The 24,234-nt window shown below is 41.6% G+C and overlaps 1 protein-coding gene across 1 annotated transcript in view; it reads right to left on the bottom strand.

The window, feature by feature from the left end:
- ASIP (agouti signaling protein) overlaps positions 1–24,234 on the bottom strand; it is a 497,833-nt gene that overhangs the window by 392,361 nt on the left and 81,238 nt on the right. The window lies entirely within an intron of this gene.

The raw sequence follows: 24,234 nt of genomic DNA on the forward strand, positions 1-24,234 counted from the left end.
CACAAAAAGTGGCTTAACCCCACTTTGTAAATATGGTGCAGGGCACAGCGGCACCGGAAAATAAATAAAGTGATGTTCCACTGGCGTTATCCCCTTGTAAATATGCCCCTCAAGCGACAACTGTACAACAATAATCCTCCCTTGTTCAACTGTCACAACAATGGAGCCATGGACAAAGAAAACCCCCAGGAAATTTAAAAGACCCCAAAAACTGGAATTTAAGGGAGGAGAGGGCGGGGGGAAGAATTGCATCCACATACTCTCTGCCACCGGGTCACCTGAACCTAAAATGGTGGCAGGAAGCCCCAAACGTAGCCCACTATATAGCCTAATGGGCTATATTGGTCTCACGAATAGCCCGAGCCAAAGTAGCAGTTGCAGGACTGCACCCTTTCCCAAAACCCAGGGGGGCAGACCTCCCTGTGGTCAGCTGTCCCCAAATCCCTAATCTTAGCTTGCATAATGGGCTGTTTAATGACGCAATTCCTTGAATGCATCCTTGTCCGGGGGACCTTAGTTTTTTTTATGATATGGAAAGTTGAATCACGTTGAATGTTGGAATGAGCAACTTGTTGAATCTTTGCACCCATTTACATTTAACTGGCAGTGTAGTGTGTTCATTTGTTTAGATACATCATTTCAAATCAAATCTGTTTGAATACATCATTTCACTTTTGTGTTTTACTACAAAAACAACAAGCTGAACATCAGAGCGGTACACAAAATAACTCCTAAAGCAGTTTCTATGAAAATGAACTTGTTCCCAATTTGTTTCAGAAATGATTCCGTCATGTTCCAGAGGGTCTTTGAAACATAAATGTTGTTTGTGTAGTCCCGCATTTGCTCCTATTTATTGCATTTTCAGAGCACATCAAGAGGTTTTGGCATGACCGAAAACAAATTCAAAAGACGTTTTTTTTCTTTATTTCTAGTGGTGAATTTCCTGAGGGTGGAGATCACTAGTTCCACCAATTATGATCTATCAAATGTCCATCTTAAAAGTCTTGCTGTTTGTATCCTATTTTGAAGCCTGACTTTAATAAGCAATAGATTATGGTTGTAGAGTATCTTTGGCCCTTTTGAATCGAAACATTAGTTAACATTCTATAAGTGACTCTTATTCATCATGTCTATTTGTGAGTATTCCTTATGTAAAATTGAATAATATGCATAACCTGGTTCTGTATGGTTTAGGTATCGCCACACATTGATCAGACCAAATTCTAAACATATCTTTCTAATGGTTTCTCTAACTCTAATCATTCACTGTGGCGTCTGACTATTAGTAGTATTTATTTTTGGGTCTATAATACAATTGAAATATCCTAATATATGACCACCCCCTTCCATCCTAACAATTCCATCTCAAAAGCATCCCATACACTTCCATATTCATTAATGGGCCGCTAGACCCCTCAATTGTTTATTATGCTATGCAACGATTTGTATCTGAGCGAGTATCCATCTGCTCGGTGCATCTGCTTCAGTCCTAATTATTTTGATTTCTCTACCATCCTCTGTAGTATCAGCATCCTCCTCATTGATATTTGTTATGTTGTAAATACAGAAACTGTGGGGCGTATTTACAAGGAATTAACGTAACACAACACCACAAGCTTTCTTGCTGCACCGCGCCAATAAGGAAGGTACAGGGTGCGTCGTATTTACAGCAATACGACACATCCCTGTCCTTTCCTTTGCACTGGTGCACAAGTGGCTGCCTAGCACCAATGCAGGCATGTTTGCACCATGGTGCAAGGGTGTCTGCGTTGAAATCAGGTTGTTTTTGTGGGGTAGGGGACAGCTTTCCTCACAAAAAACAACCCTTATCCTCCCCTGGGGAAGCGTAGGCTTTTGACACATTCCCAGGTTTACAAGCCCTTTTAAATCTGGGAATGCATGAAAATCCATGGGTCTAACGTGGGAAAACCAATTATGATCTATCAAATGTCCATCTTAAAATTCTTGCTGATTGTATCCCATTCTGAAGCCTGACTTTAATAAGCAATAGATTATGGTTGTAGAGTATCTTTGTCCCTTTTGAATCGACAAATTAGTTAACATTCTATGAGTGACTCTTATTCTTCATGTCTATTTGTGAGTATTCCTTATGTAAAATTGAATAATATGCATAACCTGGGTCTGTATGGTTTAGGTATCGCCACACATTGATCAGACCAAATTCTGCCCATATCTTTCTAATGGTTTCTCTAACTCTAATCATGCACTATGGCACCTGACTATTAGAAGTATTCATTTCCGGGTCTATAATACAATTGTAATATCCTGATATATATGACCTCCCCCTTCCATCCTAGCAATTCCATCTCAACAGCATCCCATACACTTACTTAATAATTAATGGGCCGCTAGACCCTTCAATTGTTTATTATGCTATGCATGATTTGTATCTGAGTGAGTATCCATCTGCTCTGTGCATCTGCTTCAGTCCTGATTATTTGATTTCTGTACCATCCTCTGTAGTATCAGCATCCTCCTCATTGATATTTGTTGTGTTGTAAATACAGAAACTGTGGGGCATATTTACAAGGCAATGGCGCAACACGGCACCACAAGCCAGCTTGCTGCACCACGCCAATAAGGAAGGCACAAGGTGCGTAGTATTTACAGCAATATGACACATCCCTGTCATTTCCTTTGCACTGGTGCACAAGTGGCTGCCTAGCACCAATGCAATAGGAGTAGACTCGGGGTAACCCAATAAACCCTTGTAGGCTTGGGCAAGGTAAATATTTAAGGTAAAGAGAACGCTACAAGGGATTTTATTTGTTTACTAAGTACACTTAATTTTGTTTATGTCAGTCATGCGGTCATCAATTAATTAGACCCTTTTGTATCCATAGGATGACTAGTAAATTCAAAATGTAGTTCAAAAAGTACATTCAATGAATCATAAGGCGAGGAGAATGGAAAAGAGCGCACAGCAAATCAGTTATATCATGAAAAAATTATATTTGAAAGAATCAAAAGATCTGAATCATGGGGATAAACTTGAATTAATCATACAATAAAAATTCATGAATAGCTGTGCATATACATTGACACATCAATTCAGAACATGTCATCAACTCCAATCATGGTTAAAGAAGACCCAATTCAGAAATGTAAAAAGGTTTCTTTCAATGCACAAATGCTGTGGAGATGATGTATTTGTCGACGTTTCGGTCTTCCTTGTTCACATCTATGAGACCATCATCAGGACTAGTATTTTTCACAAAGAAAGCCCCTTTTAAAGACTGAGCGCAGATGCGACTGGTCTTCAATTTTGAATATTTGTTCGTCAACAGGATCCGTAATGGCAATGATGTTCAATCAGTGTTGCGGCAGTTAATGAACCTTTTCAGGAATTTATAGTTGGCAGGCTGAAGTCGTGGTATATATCACACGGAATACGATATCGACAATGCAATCCTTCAGCGTCTAAGCAACTCGAGACGCTGAAGGATTGCATTGTCGATATCGTATTCCGTGTGATATATATCACGACTTCAGCCTGCCAACTATAAATTCCTGAAAAGGTTCATTAACTGCCGCAACACTGATTGAACATCATTGCCATTACGGATCCTGTTGACGAACAAATATTCAAAATTGAAGACCAGTCGCATCTGCGCTCAGTCTTTAAAAGGGGCTTTCTTTGTGAAAAATACTAGTCCTGATGATGGTCTCATAGATGTGAACAAGGAAGACCGAAACATCGACAAATACATCATCTCCGCAGCATTTGTGCATTGAAAGAAACCTTTTTACATTTCTGAATTGGGTCTTCTTTAACCATGATTGGAGTTGATGACATGTTCTGAATTGATGTGTCAATGTATATGTACAGCTATTCATTACTTTTTATTGTATGATTAATCCAAGTTTATCCCCATGATTCAGATCTTTTGATTCTTTCAAATATAATTTTTTCATGATATAACTGATTTGCTGTGTGCTCTTTTCCATTCTCCTCGCCTTATGATTCATTGAATGTACTTTTTGAACTACATTTTGAATGTACTAGTCATCCTATGGATACAAAAGGGTCTAATTAATTGATGACCGCATGACTGACATAAACAAAATTAAGTGTACTTAGTGAACAAATAAAATCCCTTGTAGCTTTCTCTTTACCTTAAACATAGCACCAATGCAGGCATGTTTGCACCATGGTGCAAGGGTGTCTGTATTGAAATCAGGTTGTTTTTGAGGGTAGGGGACAGCTTTCCTCACAAAAACAACCCTTATTCCTCCCCTGGGGAAGCATAGGCTTTTGAGACATTCCTAGATTTACAAGTCCTTTTAAATCTGGGAATGCATCAAAATCCATGGGTGTTACGTGGGAAAACACTGCAACGCCCATGGAATGTCTCTTTGACGCAGAGTATGGCAAGGCAGTCACTTGCACTGCCATGTCTTACTCCTTAACTACAAGGGCATGAAAAGCCACGTAAAGTGCCTCATAGATTTTGGTCTGCACACTGTGCCACTGCTGCATCAAAAAAAGTGATGCAGCGGCGGCACAGCCTCCTTGTGAAAAGATAGCTTGAAGCCAGTGGTGTAGTGAGCAAGGAAGCCACGTCTGGGCATATCCTTCACACTTAGGGTGAAAATGCAACACAAAAAGATGATGAATGGAATGTTGAACATTGTCAAACATTCAGCCCCAGTCACAGATCTTGGTTTAATCCATCGTTATTTTGCTCACCACGCCATGCCAGTTTGGACCCAGGTAACTGATTGTACTGCTGTTATGGTTAGGCATACCTTCTCATTTTTTTATTAGCTCTTAAGCTTTTGTTGCCCTGCTCATGAAATATGTCTGACCTCTCATAATAATCTTAGGTCAACTAGGCACTGAGCAGAGTTCTGCAAGCGGTGGAGTGCCTTTGGTCATGCCATTTGTGTTGATTTTCAGCACTGGGTGTTTGTCCAGTGCTGTAAAATCAGCGCTAATGGCGCCATGCGCTGTGCAAGGGGGCAGTGATTCTTTAGTTGCTGCTTGAGTAGATTTTCCCCCTGAGTGGTAGCTTTCTCAATGCAAATGGAAAGTTTCCCATCGCAAGCGGTCATGACCATCCGCGACCGCCTGCGTGGAGAAATTGGGCCACCTGCATTGAGAAATCTCACCGGGAGGTGGATTTTCCTCACTTGAGCTCACCAACTTGACGTTGGTAAGCATGGAAAAAAAACATCTGCTCTGTGGAATTTTTCAGAACTCTGCGTGCTGCGTGGAGAATGGTGTGTGGAAACTCTGCAAACTCAGCGAACGGAGCACAGTTCACTGCACAGGCCTACAGACTGCAAAGTTTTAGCAGATATATAGTTGCACCCGGCTCTTGAAGTGGTGCATTGAAATTGAACAACTGCCAACTTCATTCCACAGTTAGACTACAAAAATCAGATCTTACAAAGACAGAAACATCCCTGACTGTGGTGGGAGATACCAGTTTCACTTTACAAAAATGTCTTGTTTCAGGATAAAACCACCAATATAAATGAATATCTCTGTGGGTTTGTCATTGTGTTGTGCTTTACGACTCTGTGGAAGGGCATATCTGTGTGCACACTGTATCTGAGCATCAGTTATAGCATGCACACCAGACACATCTGGAAAAGCCTTGTTGAAGCGCTCAACTGTAAACTTTCAAACATGTTTCCTCTTGAAGTCTTCTTTACTACCAGGAATGTGCAAGTTATTGCGTCACTGTCTTTTCTCCAAGTCCTCATTTTTATCTTTTTGATCCCGTAGCATTCTTTCCTGTTCAGTGAACATGTCTTGTATACTATCATTAGACTCTTCTGCTTCGGCTGTTTGTTGTTCAAAATTTGTAGTGCGGCCTTGTATATCCCCTATACACTCATATATGACTTAGCTGCAGGTTTCTGTTTTAACCAGTTCCTTGTTCACTTTCTTGTACTGTGTCACAGTTTCCTCCCCATGCTTTTGTATTGGGTAATATATCTCACTTAGAGTTGGTTTGTGTCTACTCTCATCTGTAGGTGCAATCATAAGAGTAACTTATTGTATATTAGGGTCACCAGCCATTTTTGGAAGACCATGTTCTGTGCTAGTAGTTTAAAACTGGCTTGTACTTCTGTTTGGAACTTGGAAATGGCTTGTGCTTTTTCTTTTAGCAGCTGCTTAACTAAAGCAGATCCCGAGGGGCTCACAGTGACAGACAGACATTGTTGTCTGGGTTGCTCCATCTGCTGTTTTATTTGCAGCACCTGCACTTATATAAACTTTTCTGGCCTTTGCATATACTTGGTTGCTCACCCTCAATACATTGTCCTCTTTTCTTCCCTTTGTCAGGCGACCAAAGCGACGGTCAGGTTTCTTAATGTACCATCTCTCATGGCCTCTTATTCCATGAGTCCTAGGTCTGGCCCCTGTTGCATGATTATTTTTATCCAGTGCAGACTTTCCTACCACCCCTACATTTGTATTTCGAGCATCACATGAGGATAAAATGTCACAATTCCAAAGACCCATTTAGGTTTATCAGTTACTGATGTGACCTCTGCATTATGCAAGCTTTACACCATAACGTCCTTTTCCCTTATAATGCATGTCTAAGCAAAGACTGTCAATACTGATTCAGGTAAGGAATCAAGTACGGATTCATTAAGCATCAAGGAAGGCCTTGAAGGTGTATTAATGTATGTGCAGAGACTCCCAGTTTTGGCATTGTTATGATATGTTGTTTTCTATTGATTTGTGAAGGGCACTAATCACTTGAGAGGATATACTGGTGCTTGGAGAGATGTGTGCTCCACAAGGTGCGTATATGAAGAGCCAGTGCCAATTCTTATGGAAATGGAGAAGTGAGGAGAAGGCTCTGATGTGTTGAGGGAGGTTGTTCCATGTCTTGAGTGCGATGTGGGAGAATGAGAGACCTCCAGTTTTGCTTTTGTGGATGTGGGGATTGTGAGTGACTGAGTGTGAGGCAGAGCATAGGTGTCTGGTGGTTTGGGGAAAGTATACTTTGGTCTTGTGTTGTGTAGGGCTTTGTATGTTTGCGTGAGAAGCTTGAATTGGCTGTGCTTGTGAATGTGGAGTGAGTGAAGCTTCTTGAAGTGCTGTGTGATGTGGGTGAGATATGGAAGGTTGAGTGGGAGTTTTGCAGTGGTATTCTGGATAGTTTGGAGTCTGTGTAGAAGTTATTTGGAGATTCTGGCACAGAGAGTGCAGCCGAGCTTGCTGGTGATGAGTGCTTGTGTGATGGTCTGTCTGGCATTCTCAGGCAATCATTTGAAGATCTTTTGCAACATGCACAGGATGTGGCAGCAGAAGGTGTGCACTGAGTTGACTTGAGCCCTCATTCTAAACTAGTTGTCTAGGATCCTCCCTAGATTGCTTGCGTGGTCTGTAGTTGTGGGTCCTAGATTCAATGGCCACCAGGTGGAGTCCCATGCAGAGGTCTTGTTCTTGAATGCCAATACATCAGTCTAGTCAGATTTGAGCTGCAGGCAGTTGGTTCGCATCCAGTCTGCTACCATGGTCATGCAGTTGATGAAGTTGGTTGTGGTGCTGGTTGTCTTGCTGTGGCTGAGGGTGAGGTGAAATCCTTAACGATCGAGAAGATCTCCTTGCAGCTGTTGGAGCTTACTCCATGGAGGCTGATAGTGCTTTTTTGTTGGTGTCTCTTATTTGCTGGTGATAGCATATGAGTGCAGCCTTGTAGACAATTCTGTCAGTGGTGTCATGCTGGTTCTTCATTTCCTTTCTAGCTGTTTACAGTGTCATTTAGTGTCCTTGCATTTATCCCTGCTTTTATCTCTTATGTCCAATATCCTTTCACAAGTATGCCTCGTTATCCCGCAGTCTTTTTCCCCGCAGGGAATTATAGCGCGGTTGTTACAACGATTGCGTTGTAATTCCGCATACCATTACCACGCAAGTCATAACAGCGACTTGCGGAAGGGGGCGCTGGATGTTGGAATAGTCTAATTTACTATTCTTACTCCAGTCTGTACGAACATAAGGGAAGGTGTTGGATTTTAAATCCAACACCTTCTCCCCCCTCTGCAAGTCGTCGTTCCGACTTGCGGAGTAATGGTAGGCGGAATTATAATGCGGTCGTTGTAACGACCGCGTTATAATTCCCTGCGGGGAAAAAGTTGCGTGGTAAACGTTGTTTACCGCCTTTCACGCGTAGACGATTGTAAGTTCAGACACAATTTGCATACTTCAGGCATCATCCCACTCCTGTCATTCTGCATTTGGTAGTGGACAGAAGTGCTGCATAGCTCCTTCCTCAGTCCTATGCTGCCCACTAAGCAGACTAATAGTAGAAATAAACACAGTGGCATGCATCAACTTTGTACAGTACAGATTTCTTTTTTTATTATTTTTTTCATGAGAGTTCACCAATATACAAATTTCAATGACATATATGTGACAGAATTAATAAAAATAACTCCAGTTTCACCGCTCACAGCATCTCCAACATTTAATAAAAAATTAAAACATATTGACAGAGCATAAAAGGATGTAATCATTTTGGACAATCCATACGTAATTACCCATACATTTTCTAATTACTTTAAGTTTATTGACCTTCTATACCTTAAAACCCCTCCTGAATCAAAAAGTTTGCCACTCCTTAAGAAATTGCATTTCCTGTATGACCCAGATCTTATTGCATACAGAGGTTTTGTTCGACAACCTCGCCAACCTCGGACTCAGTCAGCTCGAGACAACACCCACCCACGCCGCCAGCCACACGCTAGACCCCATTTTCTCCTCAAGCCCCCACGTCTCCTTCAACCCCACCACCGAACCCCACTGGACCGACCATCACTGCATCCACTTCACCTTCAGGAAGCCCACCACGCACAACCGCACCCAACAGATGCCTCGGCGCTGCTGGAGCAAAGTCACCGAAGACCAGCTAACCACCACCCGCGCCGACCCCACTGACTCCAACACCGCCACCCGCAACCTCAAACAGTGGATCGATGACTGCGCAAACACCCTCATCCCACTCAAGACACCCTCCAACAGCCACACCAGCAAGAAAGCCACCTGGTTCACCAAAGACCTCAGGGCCTCCAAACGGACATGCCGAAAACTGGGGAAGAACTGGCTCCGCGAACGAACACCGGACAGCTACGCTGCCCACAATAACGCCATCCACAGACACCATCACCTCATCAAATCCGCCAAAAGGGCCTCATTTAAAGACCGCCTAGATAACAACGTACACAACAGCAAAGAGCTCTTCAACATCGTGAAGGAACTCTCCAACCTCAGCTCCAACACCAACGCCATCATACCTTTGCAAGACCTATGCGACTTGCTGGGCACCTTCTTCCACCGCAAGATCGGCGACATCCATGACAGCTTCAACGCCACGACCAACCCGACAACCACTGAGACATCCACCCCCACGATCACCACCTCCACCAACCGCCTGCTCTCCTGGACCAGCATCAACGAGGAGGACACCAGCAAGATCATAAACACCATCCACTCCGGATCACTATTAGACCCATGCCCCACCACATCTTCAACAAAGCCAGAACAGCCATCGCACCCCATCTCCGGAAAGCAATCGACATCTCCTTCGAGACAGCAACCTTCCCGGAAAGCTGGAAGCACGCCGAGATCAACGCCTTACTCAAGAAACCAAAGGCAGACCCCAAGGACCTCAAGAACTTCTGATCCATCTCCCTGCTCCCGTTTCCGGAGAAGGTCATTGAAAAAACCATCAACAAACAACTGACCCGCTACCGTGAGAACAGCATCTTGGACCCCTCCCAGTCTGGGTTCCGCAGCAACCATAGCACCTAAACCGTCCTCATCGCCGCCACCGATGACATCAGGACCCTGCTAGACAATGGAGAAACAGCGGCCCTCATCCTCCTGGACCTGTCAGCCGCCTTCGACTCGGTCTGCCACCGCACACTACGAACACGCCTACATGACGCCGGGATCCAAGAGAAGGTCCTGGACTGGACCACATCCTTCCTCTCCGGCAGAACTCAGAGCATCCACCTCCCCCCTTCTGCTCCAATGCCACAGAGATCATCTGGGGCGTACTCCAGGGCTCAGCCCGACGCTGTTCAACATCTACATGGCACCCCTCGCCCACGTCGCCCGACAGCACGACCTCAACATCATCTCCTACGCCGAGGACACCCAGCTGATCATCTCCCTCCCCAAAGACCCTCACACCGCCAAAACCAACCTCCACGAAAGAATGAAGGCCGTCACCGAATGGATGAGGAACAGACGACTAAAGCTGAACTTGGACAAGATGGAGGTACTCATCCTCGGTTCCACCCCTTCAGCCTGGATGACTCCTGGTGGCTAACAACACTGGGAACAGCCCCGACACCCACCGACCACGCACGCAACTTAGGGGTCATCCTCGACTCCACCCTCTCCATGACTAAGCAGATTAACGCCGTCTCCTCCTTCTGCTTCAATACCCTCCGAATGCTCCGCAGGATCTTCAAGTGGATCCCCATCGAAACGAGAAGAACAGTCACCCAGGCCCTTGTCACCAGCAGGTTAGACTACGGAAACGCCCTCTACGCAGGAACTTCGCCCAAACTCCTGAGACGGCTGCAATGCATCCAGAACGCCTCTGCGCGTCTGATCCTCAACACTCCCGCCACAGCCACATCACACCCCACTTGAGACTTGCACTGGCCCCCCATCAACAAGCTCCTCATCCATGCACCCAAAGCATTCCACAACACTGGACCAGCATACCTCAACAAACGACTCAGCTTCTACACCCTCTCCCGCCAGCTCCACTCCGCCGGCCTCGCCTCTTGCCACAGTCCCCTGCATCCAAAGAATGACCGCCGGAGGCAGATCTTTCTCCTACCTCGCCGCCAAGACCTGGAAGACCCTCCCCACCCAACTACGGCAGACCAAAGACCTACTGGCCTTCAGAAGACTCCTCAAGACCTGGCTATTCGAACAGTAGCCGCACCCCCCCTCCCCCAGCGACTTGAGACCCTCACGGGTAGGTAGCGCGCTTTACAAATGATTTAATTGATTGATTGATTGATTTTTTTCCATCTCTTTAATCCTACTTATTTTGGATTTAAAATGTTGGAATGTGGGAATTTCCTTGGAATGTCAGTTTTGGAGGCTTAATGACCTAGCTGTTAAAGATATAATATACAGTTGATTTTTTCAATACCAAATCTGCTTTTAATTCGGATGAATATCCCAGAACGGCAGACAGAGTGTCTAATGGATGTTGCAGCTGCAAAACGTGGCAACAAAACTGATTAATATCACCCCAAAACGTACTCAACTTTGGGCAAGTCCAAACCCTATGTATCCAATTACCCCCTTCCTCGACCTCACATCTGAAACAATTGGCTGGAATATGTTGGTTGATCTTATGGAGGAAGGCGGGGGTTCTATATCTCAACAATTTAGTGTAAAATTGTATGCAGCGCATATTTGCACCCTTTAGTAATGAAAAATTAAACTTGTTTATCTTATCCCACACTGAAGCTGATATCTGGAGATTTACTTTAGCCTGCCATTTAGCTTGCGCTTTCTCATAAAGTCTAGTTGTTCCATAGTTGCGTAAGAGTGAAACCCAACAACTAATTGACCGGTAAGTGTTGAATTTCATCAAATCTTCGATAAGTTCTGCCGATGTCATAATCTGTGTGCGGTTTAGATTTGATAAAAAATGACTTATTCTAATAAAGGACCATTGTAATGATACTGTATCATGCTGGCTGCTGGATTTTATTTCATTCCACTTTATACAGTCTCCATCTAAAAAATCCTTTATCTTTTCGTACCCATTGCTCAACCACCATAACACATTATTCCTATTGAGTAAGGGAGTCTCCCTGGCATATATGTCTGATAACCGGGTTGTCGCACTTAGTACTGGAATATCAGAGTAGCTAAAAAAAAGTAGTTGTCTACATTTTACATTCCACTGTAAAACCTTATATCTGATTTTTTTAGGAGTTTCTGTTAACCACATAACATTGATTATATTATTGAAAAATTACATCTAAAAAAACAATTATCATTTCTGTTGATATTTACATTTGTATCTAATCTGTATGCGGTGTGACCAAAAGTTGCGAAGTAACATTCCCTCAAATCAGGAAAGGCCAATCCACCTTCACTCAATGGCCTGCATATTGAATCTATAGCCAATCTAGGCACCTTATTCGTCCCTAGAAAAGTTAAAAACATGCCCTGGACTTCCTAAAAAATGTCATCTGTACAACACTTGGAATAACAGAAAATAAAAAAATTACATAATGGTAAGATAGAGATACGAATCAGTCCAGTTCAGGCGATTATTGACAGCGGTAAACTATTCCATTTTAAAAGTAAACTATGATTTTAATTAACAGAGGAACAAAACGTAAAATGTGTAAATCATTAATAGTCTCTGAGACATTTATTTCCAAATATCTCATAGGTCTGGTGTTAACTGCTGAGTGAAATTCAGCATTGAAGTGTTGAGTACTATATTGCACAACAGGATCTCTGTTTTCAATTTGTTTATCTTATAACCTCCCAGCAATTGATACCTCTGAAAAATGTCAACTACATCTTTTTGTATCTGTTGGTCAGGTTTAAGGAAGAGGGCTATGTAGTCAGCATTAGCTTTATATTTGCCATCTCTTGTATTGGGCGGATAGCTATTGCTAGTGGTTCTATAAAATGTGCAAAGAGTATTGGTGACAAAGGGCAGCCTTGCCTTGTTCCTCTGTACACATTGCACGTGCCAATGCAGCTAGAAATAATAGTTATTTGTGCTGTAGCCCCTCTATAAAATTCTGAGATCGTGCTGATAAATTTAGCAGGGAATCCAAATGTAGCCAGGATATGAAGAAAGGATTTCCCAACAAACCAAATCGAAAGTTTTCACAGCATCTAGCAGCATAATTTTGGCCGGAATTTTATTATGACTAAAATAATCTAAGGCCTCAATTAAAAAGGTGGTATTAAAAGATAGCTGCCTCCCTAATAGAAATCTGCATTTATCTGGATGTATGACTGACCCTATACCCTTACTCATTCTGTTGGCTAGCAGTTTAGCTATAATCGTATAGCCTGTATTTAAAAGACTTATTGGTCTGTGTGAATTAACATCCTCCTTATCTGTATTTTTCTACTACCACTGTTCTAAAGGAGAGGGGTACCTCTCCCCTTTAACGTATATGATTGGCTAATAGAACCAATTCAGAATTTAATACTGTAGAAAATATTTTATATAGCTCAGCTGGAAGTTTGTCTTCACCACAGGCTTTACTGTTTGCTAGTGATTGCACCACTTCCTCTATTTCCTTGAGTGTAATATCTGCCAACAGATCCCTTACCTGATTTACCTGTATTTTGGGAATTGTCAGCTCATCTAGGAACTTCTTAAGTTTTAAAATATTTACCTCCTGTCTCGTGGAGTAGATAGCTGTATAATGATTTAAAAAGTCCTCTTTAATTTATGTTTTTCTGTCATGCAAACGTTTGTATTTTTTCCACCAAAGAAATTATCCTATTGGATGCTTGTCGCTCTCTAATTTGCCAGGCTAAACATTTCCCAGAAAATGTACTTTCCTCATACACTTTTTGAAGGTATATGGAATTAGCCAAGTAACCTATATTATCATAATATTCTTGCACCTTTTTATGTGCATGTACAAAAGCCAATTTATTTTTTGCAGTCTTATTTCTGATGTATTGCTCATTTGCTTTGTGAACCACTAACTCTAATTATCACCTTTCTATCTTTTGAGATCGCTTTATTGCAATTTCTTTGGAGGGTATGTACCCGTGGATGGTTGCCTTAAAGGCTTTCCAAACATTTTCTACTTTGTCTGTCTCTCTATTCAGTTGAAAAAACATTTTATTTCATTATGGACCTCAATGCACCAATCTTCATCCTCAAGATGGATTTTATTACAAAATCCATCTCGATTCTTTTTTAAGTTGATCAAACACTGCAATCTACGTTTTTTTTCGGGGCTTGGTCGGAAAAGCCATTCTGAATATTCATGTACTTATTTAATCTTAAATTAGGAGAAGTAAGAAAGTAGTCCAGCCAAGCCGTGGTTTTATATTTAGCGGAGAGACATGAATACTCTATCTTTTCTGGAGGGCTAGCCCACCAGACGTCAATCAGGTCTAATTTCTGCATGCATCCCACCAGAGCACTAGCTATTCGAGGCTTATTTTGCCCACGGGTCTCAGAGGAAGAATCTCTTTATGGATTTTGTAGAAAATTAAAATTGCCACCTATTATTACTGCACCAGGAATCTGCACAAGTGCATCACAAAGATCTAGTGCTGGATTATCTTCCATGGGTGCATCTCCCATCTTTATCTGTCTGAATTGAGATAATTTGTAAAGGGAATTAATTATTAATAAAGAGAGCAATCCCCCTAAGAGCAGCGTTGGCCGATGAAACGTATTGGCCGCTTGCCCAATACCTAAACATTCTGTGTATAGTTTTTCTGGTATAATGCGTCTCTTGAATTAAAACGATGTCGGGAATGTGGCCTCGTATCCATTCATCTATGGTCCGAGCTTTAATCCTATTGTTGAGGTTCAAATTTCAAATTTCAAATTTATTTTTTATTTTTTTGATTAATTTAAATCTTACAAAGCAGCTAAAACTTTTACAAATATAAAATACTCGAATAGTCCATATATTCAAATAATTTTTACCAGTCTAATATATAAAATTCATTCCTTTAAAATTATTTTTTACATTAATTAGGTAGGTTCATCTTGACACCGCTCATAGTTTAATCAGACACTGGCTGCCAACTTTTTTTGAGCCATTTGAAGGAATTTCACAAAAGCTGAATTAATTGGTAAGTCTTCTGGATTTAAGCTTGCCATTAAAGCCTGCCTACAAGTCCTTACACCACGTTCATTAAATAGTTTCTTAAGTATACTTTTTCTTTCCACATCCAGATTCGGGCAAAGGCACAATAAGTGTAAGATGGCTTCTTGTCCTGATTTACATAGCCTACACAGATAATTATCTTGTGATCTTTTCCACGGTGCCATATGGCATAATCCTGGAAAATTGCCAAACCTAGCATTCATAAAAATGTGTTTGTTCTTTTTCGACCAAGAAGTTCCCAGGTAGGTTTGAATCTTTTTTTTCTTAAAACCATTCACGATTGACCACGCATGCTGTCTTTTAACGAAGTTGTCCTTGTCCTTTATCAAGGAGAGATAATCAGTAAGTTTGTTTATAGTTTTTTTAAAACTCTCCTGTTGAACCGTGGTGTTCCAAATAGGTAATATACCAAACTCATCAATTGCTAGATTTAAATAGGTGCTGGCAGTTAGGTTCCTGTTATTTCTTATTTCTTGCCACAGTAGACGAGACATTTCATTGTCCTGATCGTTTTTAATTCTGTTCCAAACTTTCAATGTGTGCCCTTTTCTTGCATAAGATTGGTCGTTTAGCCCGAATTCCAGTCTCACTTGGGTTTGTGCGGCATTCTTTGGTAGAGAAAATAAAGTCCTATAGGTTTTAGCAACCGAGGTGTTGATGGTCTCTGCGTCTTTCCCGTTGAGCACCTCGCTGCCATATGTTAGAGTAGGCAGTAATTTTGCTGCAATTGTTTTTAATAAAGGACGATAAGACAAATCACCAATGGATTTCTGGATTGATCTAAACGCACCTACAAGGGAGTTCGCTTTCCTTGTAATATCTAGTTTGTGAGTCAAGAACTTTCCGTTATCGCTGAAAGTTACTCCCAAGTACTTGTAGTCAGCTACTTGTTCCAGTTTTTTCCCTTGCAGGATCCATTTGTGTGTGTGTTTTAACCGTACATTTTTTGTAATTACCATCACTTTGGTCTTGGCATCGTTTATATGCATTCCATTTTCCTTGGAGTACTTAGTAATGCCATCAATTAGACGTTGCATCCCTACCTTTGTATGACTCAGGAGTATGACATCGTCTGCATATAGTAAACTGGATATCTGAGTTTGAGCTAACCTTGGCGGGTGGGCGTTAATGGCTTTTAGATCGGTGGTATTGTTGAGGTCATTCGTATTTAAAGAGACAATGCAGATGGAATCTTTTTACATTTAAAAAAGAATATGTCTGCTAATCATCCCACCTCTCCATCCATCTTTTAAAGTGTGCTGTGCAATCAGTAAAAAAATCCATTCTTTAGAGCACCCCCCACCAAACCCTTCAAATGCCACAGAGGTATGGCATACACATCCTGCATCAGCAATTTTATCATAAGCAATCATAATAACCTAATAGTGTATCAGTTCTGGCTGATATAAAGTGCATTTTTTAATTCTTTTTTTGCTCCTTATTAAAGTGTCTATATAAATAAAAGTGTAAAGTGTAAAACGCAAAGTGCAGAGTACATAGGTAATATTGCACATACGTACTTATACATACGACTAAAACCAGACTTAAACGCATTTTTACTCCTTTTTAAAGTGCTTATGCAAGATAAAGTGCAAAATGAAAAGCGCAAAGTGCACAGCATAGATAATGCTGCACATACATGCACAGAGTATAAAGTGCATCTTGTATTCTGAGGCAGAATACAGAAATAGCTGAATCCATTTTATACAATATCACCACCATATTTATATTATAGCTCTTCATGTACCTCTATATTCGAATCTGTGAATACAGAGATACAATGGATGCCTAAAGTGCTTGTGCAGATTAAAGGCATGTCATTTATAAACACCTATGAAATAATATTTGAAGGGGACAACCCCTCCTGGTGCCCACTACCTCAAATATTTTCTCTTCCCTTACAGACCAATTTACTTTTGTCAAGACATAAAGATGAACACCCAATGCCCTGCCCTGTTTCCACTCAGCTCACCCACCCAATCCCATCCCCCTGTGCCCCTTGGGAGAATAGCCCACACCATCTCCCTAATCCCACTAAACACCTTAGGTGCCATGGCTTTGCACCTGCCGTAGTGTGTGTCTGGTCAGCAAGAAGACACTAGGTCTTCTGGACCCTGACCACCCCTTACTACTCTAAAAGGACCACTTAGCAGAACCAAAAACCAAGGACCAACAACCGTAACTCCCGTCACCTCAAAAAGTACCACTATAGTCTACAGAGATCATAACTTTGCCAGCATATGCCGCTTTTACAGTTAACAAGACATTTGCTGTGGGAGTTTGTGCACTTTCCCTACATTATCGAATATATTAAATTTGCCATTCGCAAGAACTTTCAACTTAGACTGTCAAAAAGATTCAATCATTCGCACAAAGTCTCTTCTTCTTTTTGCAGCCACTGCTGTCATATCTGAAATGTATTGAATTGAGGAACCCCTTGCGTCATAAAAGATCTTGTTTCAATGGCTTTAGTTAATATTTTCTCGCATATTCGATAATCTGCAAAGTTGACCAATATTGTTCGAGGATATTTTGCATTAGAGATTTACTGAGAGGGTATCCATTATGCCCTTGTAATTGTTAAATCCCCTGTTAAATCTGTGATAACCCCTTTCAATCGGGATTCTACCCACTTGTCCCTCAACTACTTCTAGAACTCCCACGAAGCCAAGAGTTGACCATCTATTATAGTTCTCTAGATCTTGGAGCTTGGTCTCCAGAGCGTCTTTACTTCATTTTATCTGTGCAAGCTCCTGTTGTATAGCCTTTGTCTTGTCCTCCAAAAGAGAAACTCTCTCCTCTGGCTCTGTCATTGGCTCCTGAAGTTTACTCATAGTTTCCTCAATATTTGACAATCTTGCTTGGATGGAGGCAATTTCCTGAGATTGCGTTAAGTGGAGCTCTTTCATATCAGAAAGGATGACCTCAAACATGCTTTTCACAGTTTGGCCGAATTGCGGGTCGAGTAGTTGTTGTGGATCTTGGGGAGCAGCTATCACACCAGCTGATACTAGTGTTATAGTTCTGTTGGTTGCTGACCCACTTTCTGCATGCAGAGATTATTCCTGCGGCTGGGGCGGGATTGGGTCAGGCTGTAACAGCTGCTGAATTTGTACCTGATTACTGACGCTTAAAGCGGCCGAAGCTGTGTACAATTTAGAAAAGAGATGGTACTACGTACAGCAGAGGGGGGTTGAGATAGACTCTGCTGTAATCGATTTCAGAAAGTCTTCCAATAAATTACTGTTCTCTTCATTTTCTGCGCTCTCGACTCATCTGATATCTCTGCTATTCTCCATTTCTGACCTGCTTTTTCTCCCCATCTGAGTAGCTGTGCATCAAGGCACCCATCTTCCAAGATTTGCTGCACTTTAGTGTCCTTTCTCTGCTGTGCATGCCGCAGTGCTCGTACCTAAGTGAGTGGTTACTCCAAGATGCCCTTTTGATATTGTCTCGGGATAGGAGTGGACTAGTTTAAAGAGGCTGTGTTAACTCCGGGAAGCTTGCGCTTAAGTGTGCGCATAATGTCATTATAGCTACAGCAGCCAGCAGTTAGTTCCCAATCCTTGCTGGCCTCCTTCTTCGTGAGTGCACTTAGAGCCATATGTATCAAGAAGTCATTTAGCGATTCTCAAATAGCGATATTTTGCGAATCGCTATTTGAGAATCGCAGAATGCTATGTATGTAGGATTTGCAATAAATTTTGCAAATCCTACATATTCCATAATTGCGAATCTCAAATTGCGATTCGCAATTAAGGAATACCTCTCCATTCATTCCCATGGGCCTAGAGGCCCATAGGAATGAATTGGAAGACATTCTCAATTTATGATTGGCAATTAGCGAATCGCAAATTGAGAATGCAATTGCAAGGGTGCAAGGGTGTCAAAAGGACACCCTGTTGCACCCCTGAAATAAGCATGGGTGCACATGTGGCACACATACATGCATGTATGTGTGTCACATGGCACTTTGAGAAATGCAAAAAAGTGCATTTTTCAAAGAAATCGCAAATTACCACCAACTTGAAGTTGGTAGTAATTTGCGATTCCTTAAGGCCAGATTGCACTTTTTTGTGCTTCTTGAATTGCATTTAAGGAATCGCAAAATTTTCGATTCCTTAAATGCAATCACAAAATAAGGAATCGCAAATTTTGCGATTCCTTATTTTGCCTTAATACATACCATTTGGCAAAATTGCATTTGCAACGTTTGTGAATGCAATTATGCTTGATACATATGGCTCTAAATCCTTAGTCGTAACCCAGCATGAAAGTCCCACGTGGGAGAGGGACACTATTTTATTGCAGCTTGTGCCCAACATGCCCCATTGACATATTCCTCTAAGCAAACTGGGAGAAGAAATAGCGTAGACCCAAATAAGACAGGTAAAAAGTCCAGAAATCAAGTTCTGCAGCACTTGTCTCTCATGTGATCACGTAGGGGTTAACAGCTATGAAATCTCAAAAGAGGCCGCTTACTGCACGCCTGCAGCCACCAAATACGAAGCCGACATGCATCATCAGGGGCCATGGTGGAACGTCGTTATCCATTGCCGCATTAATTATGATCCAGGCCGCCGCGGAAGCTAACTGCAGCGTTAAACAATGCCATTTTCGGCGGACTCAACGTTCTGCCAGCAGCTCGAAATGGCCGCAGATCATACCTCCAGGGGGCTTGGCCGGACCAGGTTTGCTAACGGGGGCATGTGTAGGAGGCATCCGCCATCATCCTGCTGCTGTCTATTCCAACGGGATTACACTAACTGAACCATGTAAGACTAAATCGGGTACGGTACAGATCTGCTAAAATGGTGGGACATGAACAAATGTATTCTTGACCCTTTCCACTTGCAAACAACTAAGAGAGTGTGAAAGTCATGTAATTTGCTGTAGCACAGGGGTCTCCAACCTTTTCTGTTATGAGAGCAATTTATGATCAATAATAATCATCCCAAGCCACTGACATCATTAGTGTTCCAATAGTGATCACATCAGACAAGATTAGGTTAATGGCCACCGTATGTAAAATTACCAGCAGTGATCACCTCTGCAGCAGACAGGATTGCCAGAAGTCATAAAAAAAAAGGCTTTGTCAATGTGGAAAGCCTTTATGTGGGTAATCATAACAGCCATAGCTTGAATGCCCCTGGAACCAAAGTAATAATATTAATATTAAACCCCTCCCTCCCAAATGCCCATGATTTATCATTCAAATATCAGGTGTAAATTTCTTTTGAAACTCAAGCATCAGCTTATCAGTTCAGAATATACACATATTTTCGTATCAAATGCACATTATTCAATTTTAGTATACATATAATAACTGAGCTAGGGAAAAGCTTCTAATTTGGTAGGGTAGACAGGACACAGGAAAGCTAATTCTAGGTGGCTGGAGAGCTAACTGTAGCTCACAAGCTACTCGTTGGTGAAGTAAGCGTAGCGTAATTATGCCAAATTATACAAAATTATATGGAGAGCATTTCTCACTGATTTCTTCCTAATTAATCTATAGTCCTGTACTCGAACAGACCAGGGACAAACATCAGAATTGCTCTGCCACATTTGGCACTCGGGCATAAGGCAAATATTGGCACCAGTTTAGAAAACAAATATGACAAGGAAAAAAAAGTACCTCTATCTGAGTGCAAGCTGCTGAAGGACACTTATAAAGCAATTAAAGAGTACCTTGTCCATGCTTCATCAAAGTTACAAACTAAGAAGAAACTAAAACCAATGCGCTGACCAATGAGAAGCAAGGAGGTAAGCACGATGATGAAACCAACCAATGGTATGTAAAGGACAAGCTCTAAGCCCTTTTTAAACAAAATATCAAACTTGACACCGTATGCGCTGTCTCAGGTAACACCTAAAAAGAGGTCCTATGTGTTAACAACAGTAACGAGTTTATTCCCAAAAACACCCTACAATAATATATACTGGCCCACAGTGTCGGCTAACATGCTCTGTAGTTCATGGAGAGAGCAAAGGGGCTGGGGCTGTAGACATCTATGCCCGCAATAATGCACACCGCTTAGCATCACATGGCAGTCTAAACTATTCACATAACAAGTGGAAATGAGGATCGAGGTGGCATTGTCATATTTTGAAAATAATACATTAGGAAACACTGCTACTTTATGAGCAGGCAGGACGGCCACAGTGACAGACTAGGTCATTTACTGCGCAAATGGTATGAAAACCGTAAAACAGAACAGATTACATACATATTTCACAAATAAACTATGACATTCTGCTATTACAACACAAATTAAGCTGGAAATTATCTAGGATCTGCACATAAACTCAAACACATGTGATCCAATGTGGCATTGGTTTTTGCGACATTGGTTTGAAAGAAGTATTGCTTTGTGCGCTAGTGGGGGCACGTTGTTACACTTTTATTGGCAACCAATGGACACTCGGTAAAAATGTAGTAGAATTTGACTCAAATGGGAAGATTAGAAAAGTGAGAGGACAAACAAGCTAAATTGCACTCGCAAAGGGCAAGATTCTCAGAATCTTGCCTTTTGCGAGTGCAATTTTTGCATTTGGGATTCAGCATCCCAAATGCAAAATTCGCTATTTAAGAATTCGCACATTTGCGAAGAATTCAATTTAAGGAATCTCTATTTGAGATTCCTTAAATGCAATTCATGAAGCATTTTAAAATTGCGAAAATGCAATTTTGGGCCGCTACTTACCGAGAGGTCAGACCTCTCGGTAAATAGTAAAAACTTAGAAAAATGCTTTTAAAAGCATTTTTCTAAGTTGCATGTTGCACACACACATGTCCTTTGGACATGTGTGTGCGCAACACCTGTTTCAATTTGCATTTAAGGGGTGCTACAGGGTGTCCTTTGGACACCCCTGGCACCCTTTAAATCGCTATTTTATATGCGAGTAGCAAATTGCTAATCGCAAATAAGAAATACTCCCCATTCATTCCTATGGGCCAAAAGGCCCATAGGAATGAATGGGGAGTTATTCCTTATTTGCGATTAGCAATTTGCTACTCGCAAATAAGGAATGTGTAGGAATCGCTATTTATTTAGCAATTCCTACATGAATACCGTTTTGCGAGTCCTTAATAGCGATTCGCTATGAATCGCTATTAGGGGCTCGCAAAACGGCCCGTTGATGAATAAGGCTGAAAGACACAAAATAGTTAATCCGCTTAGTACTGTTTCCTGCCAGAAAACACTTTTTGAATTTCCCATACTTTGACATACAAAATGTTTTGCAAATGATAGGTAGAGCCAGATCTGAGAAACGTGGTTCTGGATGCATCACATAATACCACTTTGTCCAAGGGCTTATTTTAGGCTGATCTACAGTTTTATTGGCTGAGTAGGGGGGGGCCTCTAGAAGTAAAAGAATCGTAATGATTGCCTAGTAGGATAAAACAGAGGTTACTTGGGGTCTTATTGGCTTTCGTAGGGATTGTAGTAAATTATTTTAACAGGGTCTACCCAACTGAGGAAGTATCCTCTATTTATCTCCCAGATCCGGGGCTCAGTCCCACCCCCCACATGGTGTGGTACTCTGTCCTTACTTCTGCAAACTCCTGACAGTGACCAGTTACACCTTCCCCCTCCTTGCTGATTGGTCCTTTGTGGTCACCTACTTGCCATGCAGATTTGCTACCCATGATGCATACACACCCCATCTGCCAGGCCATGGAGACCCATCACTTGGGTCACCATTGCTGTTAGGTTGGTAGCATAGCTCTTATCTGCCCATGCCACATTCATTTTAACTCAATGTAATATTTTATTTAGCTCTCTTCTGGAAAGCAATGTGTAATACCCATTAACAGTAACTGAGTAATAATATCTCTTGTTTTGTGCATAATTTGCATAATTTGTGTATGTTGGACTCCACTACCCCTCCCCACCCAGCCTCGTCCCACCTCACCGCCCCACAGCTTTACCTCTGCAAGGTGCCACTGCAAATTGCTGTTTATTTTTTAACACAGTAGTGGTGGTCACGAACTCCTCTCACTTTGCTGTCAGAGAAGGTAGAATAATGTGGATTATGTGACAGTCTTGCTGGGGTATAAGAAGTGTGAAAGGCAATGCTGTAGCAAGTCGTTTTTGTAACACCCACAAAAAATGTAAATACCTGTGAATGTAGTTAGGAAAGCAAAAATGAAGCACATTTTTTGTAATGGAAACAAACATTTTAATAGGATCAAAACGCCTCAACAGGCTTTATTTGGTGAGGCACACATGATAAATGTTCATGAAAACCAATTTGAAGACATAATTTGTGTGCGATATAGTTTTATCAGTAAAACAGTATGTTTATGCAAATTTAGTGGGAATTTCAATGAAAAATGTGTAGTTTGTCAATGCCAGTGCTCCACGACATGATGCTTTAGTTACATAAAAAAAATCACCTACCTCATATCCATTAAAGCTAGGTGGGTTGCAAAAGTTTGTTGTTCTAAAAGTCAAGGGTATAAAAGGTTTGGGATGCACTGCACTAGGGAACAGGCTCCTTGGAGATGCTTTTTGCATCATCTAATTTATATTTTTGCAGATGTGCATTATAGCTAGCTAGTATAAAATATTCTTAATGGGTGATTTTGTCCTGTTCATGATATTTGGGGCAAGTTAAAAGAGTTGTCTTCATTTGTTTTTAAACTACATAGTCGAATTCTTAATCTTTTCCAGGTCACTGTTGTGGAAGTGCAGTTTTTTGGGCAATTTGGTTCTGCTATGGAAAGAAAAACACTTTGTAAGGAAATTTCTGGACGAAATATCACCAGTGAAAGAAATGGAGGCTGAAATCATCAATCCAGGTCCTCAAAATGTACCTTCAAACTGCGGGTACATTGAGAGTAACCACATCACCGATCTCCTTCATATTCATATTTTCATGAAAGTTCACCAGGGTCTCCATTGCTGTTTTTAACCCAGGTAGACAAGCCAGACATTGTGATGGATCAGTTAGCCTAGATTTTTTGGTGCTCCTCATTGGTGAACACAATGGTAGAGATGGATGTGTTTATATGAGGAGGACATCCAATAATGAGGTGACTCCCAATAGGATGGTTTGTCTAATGAAGATCCCACAGAGCTTCTCCTGCCTATGCTGGCAGCCTGTTGCCACCCAGTTAACAAACATTTGCAAAGCAATAGGTCTTGCAATTGCAAGATTTTGAGCTCTTGGTATTGTAAATGACAATACATTTTATAATAATAAAAGGCATTGTCATTTACAATACCAATAGGTCAAAGTTTGAAAAATGTGAGACCTATTTATTTATTTAACATTTGTATTGCGCAGCGAATCATCCCCAGGGGGATCTCTTGGCGCAGGCAGCGCACTGACAGAACCCTCACCTCGGCTAGCTCCCTAGAA

The sequence above is a fragment of the Lissotriton helveticus genome, chromosome 7, assembly GCF_964261635.1.
Source record: "Lissotriton helveticus chromosome 7, aLisHel1.1, whole genome shotgun sequence".
Lineage (NCBI taxonomy): Eukaryota > Metazoa > Chordata > Amphibia > Caudata > Salamandridae > Lissotriton > Lissotriton helveticus.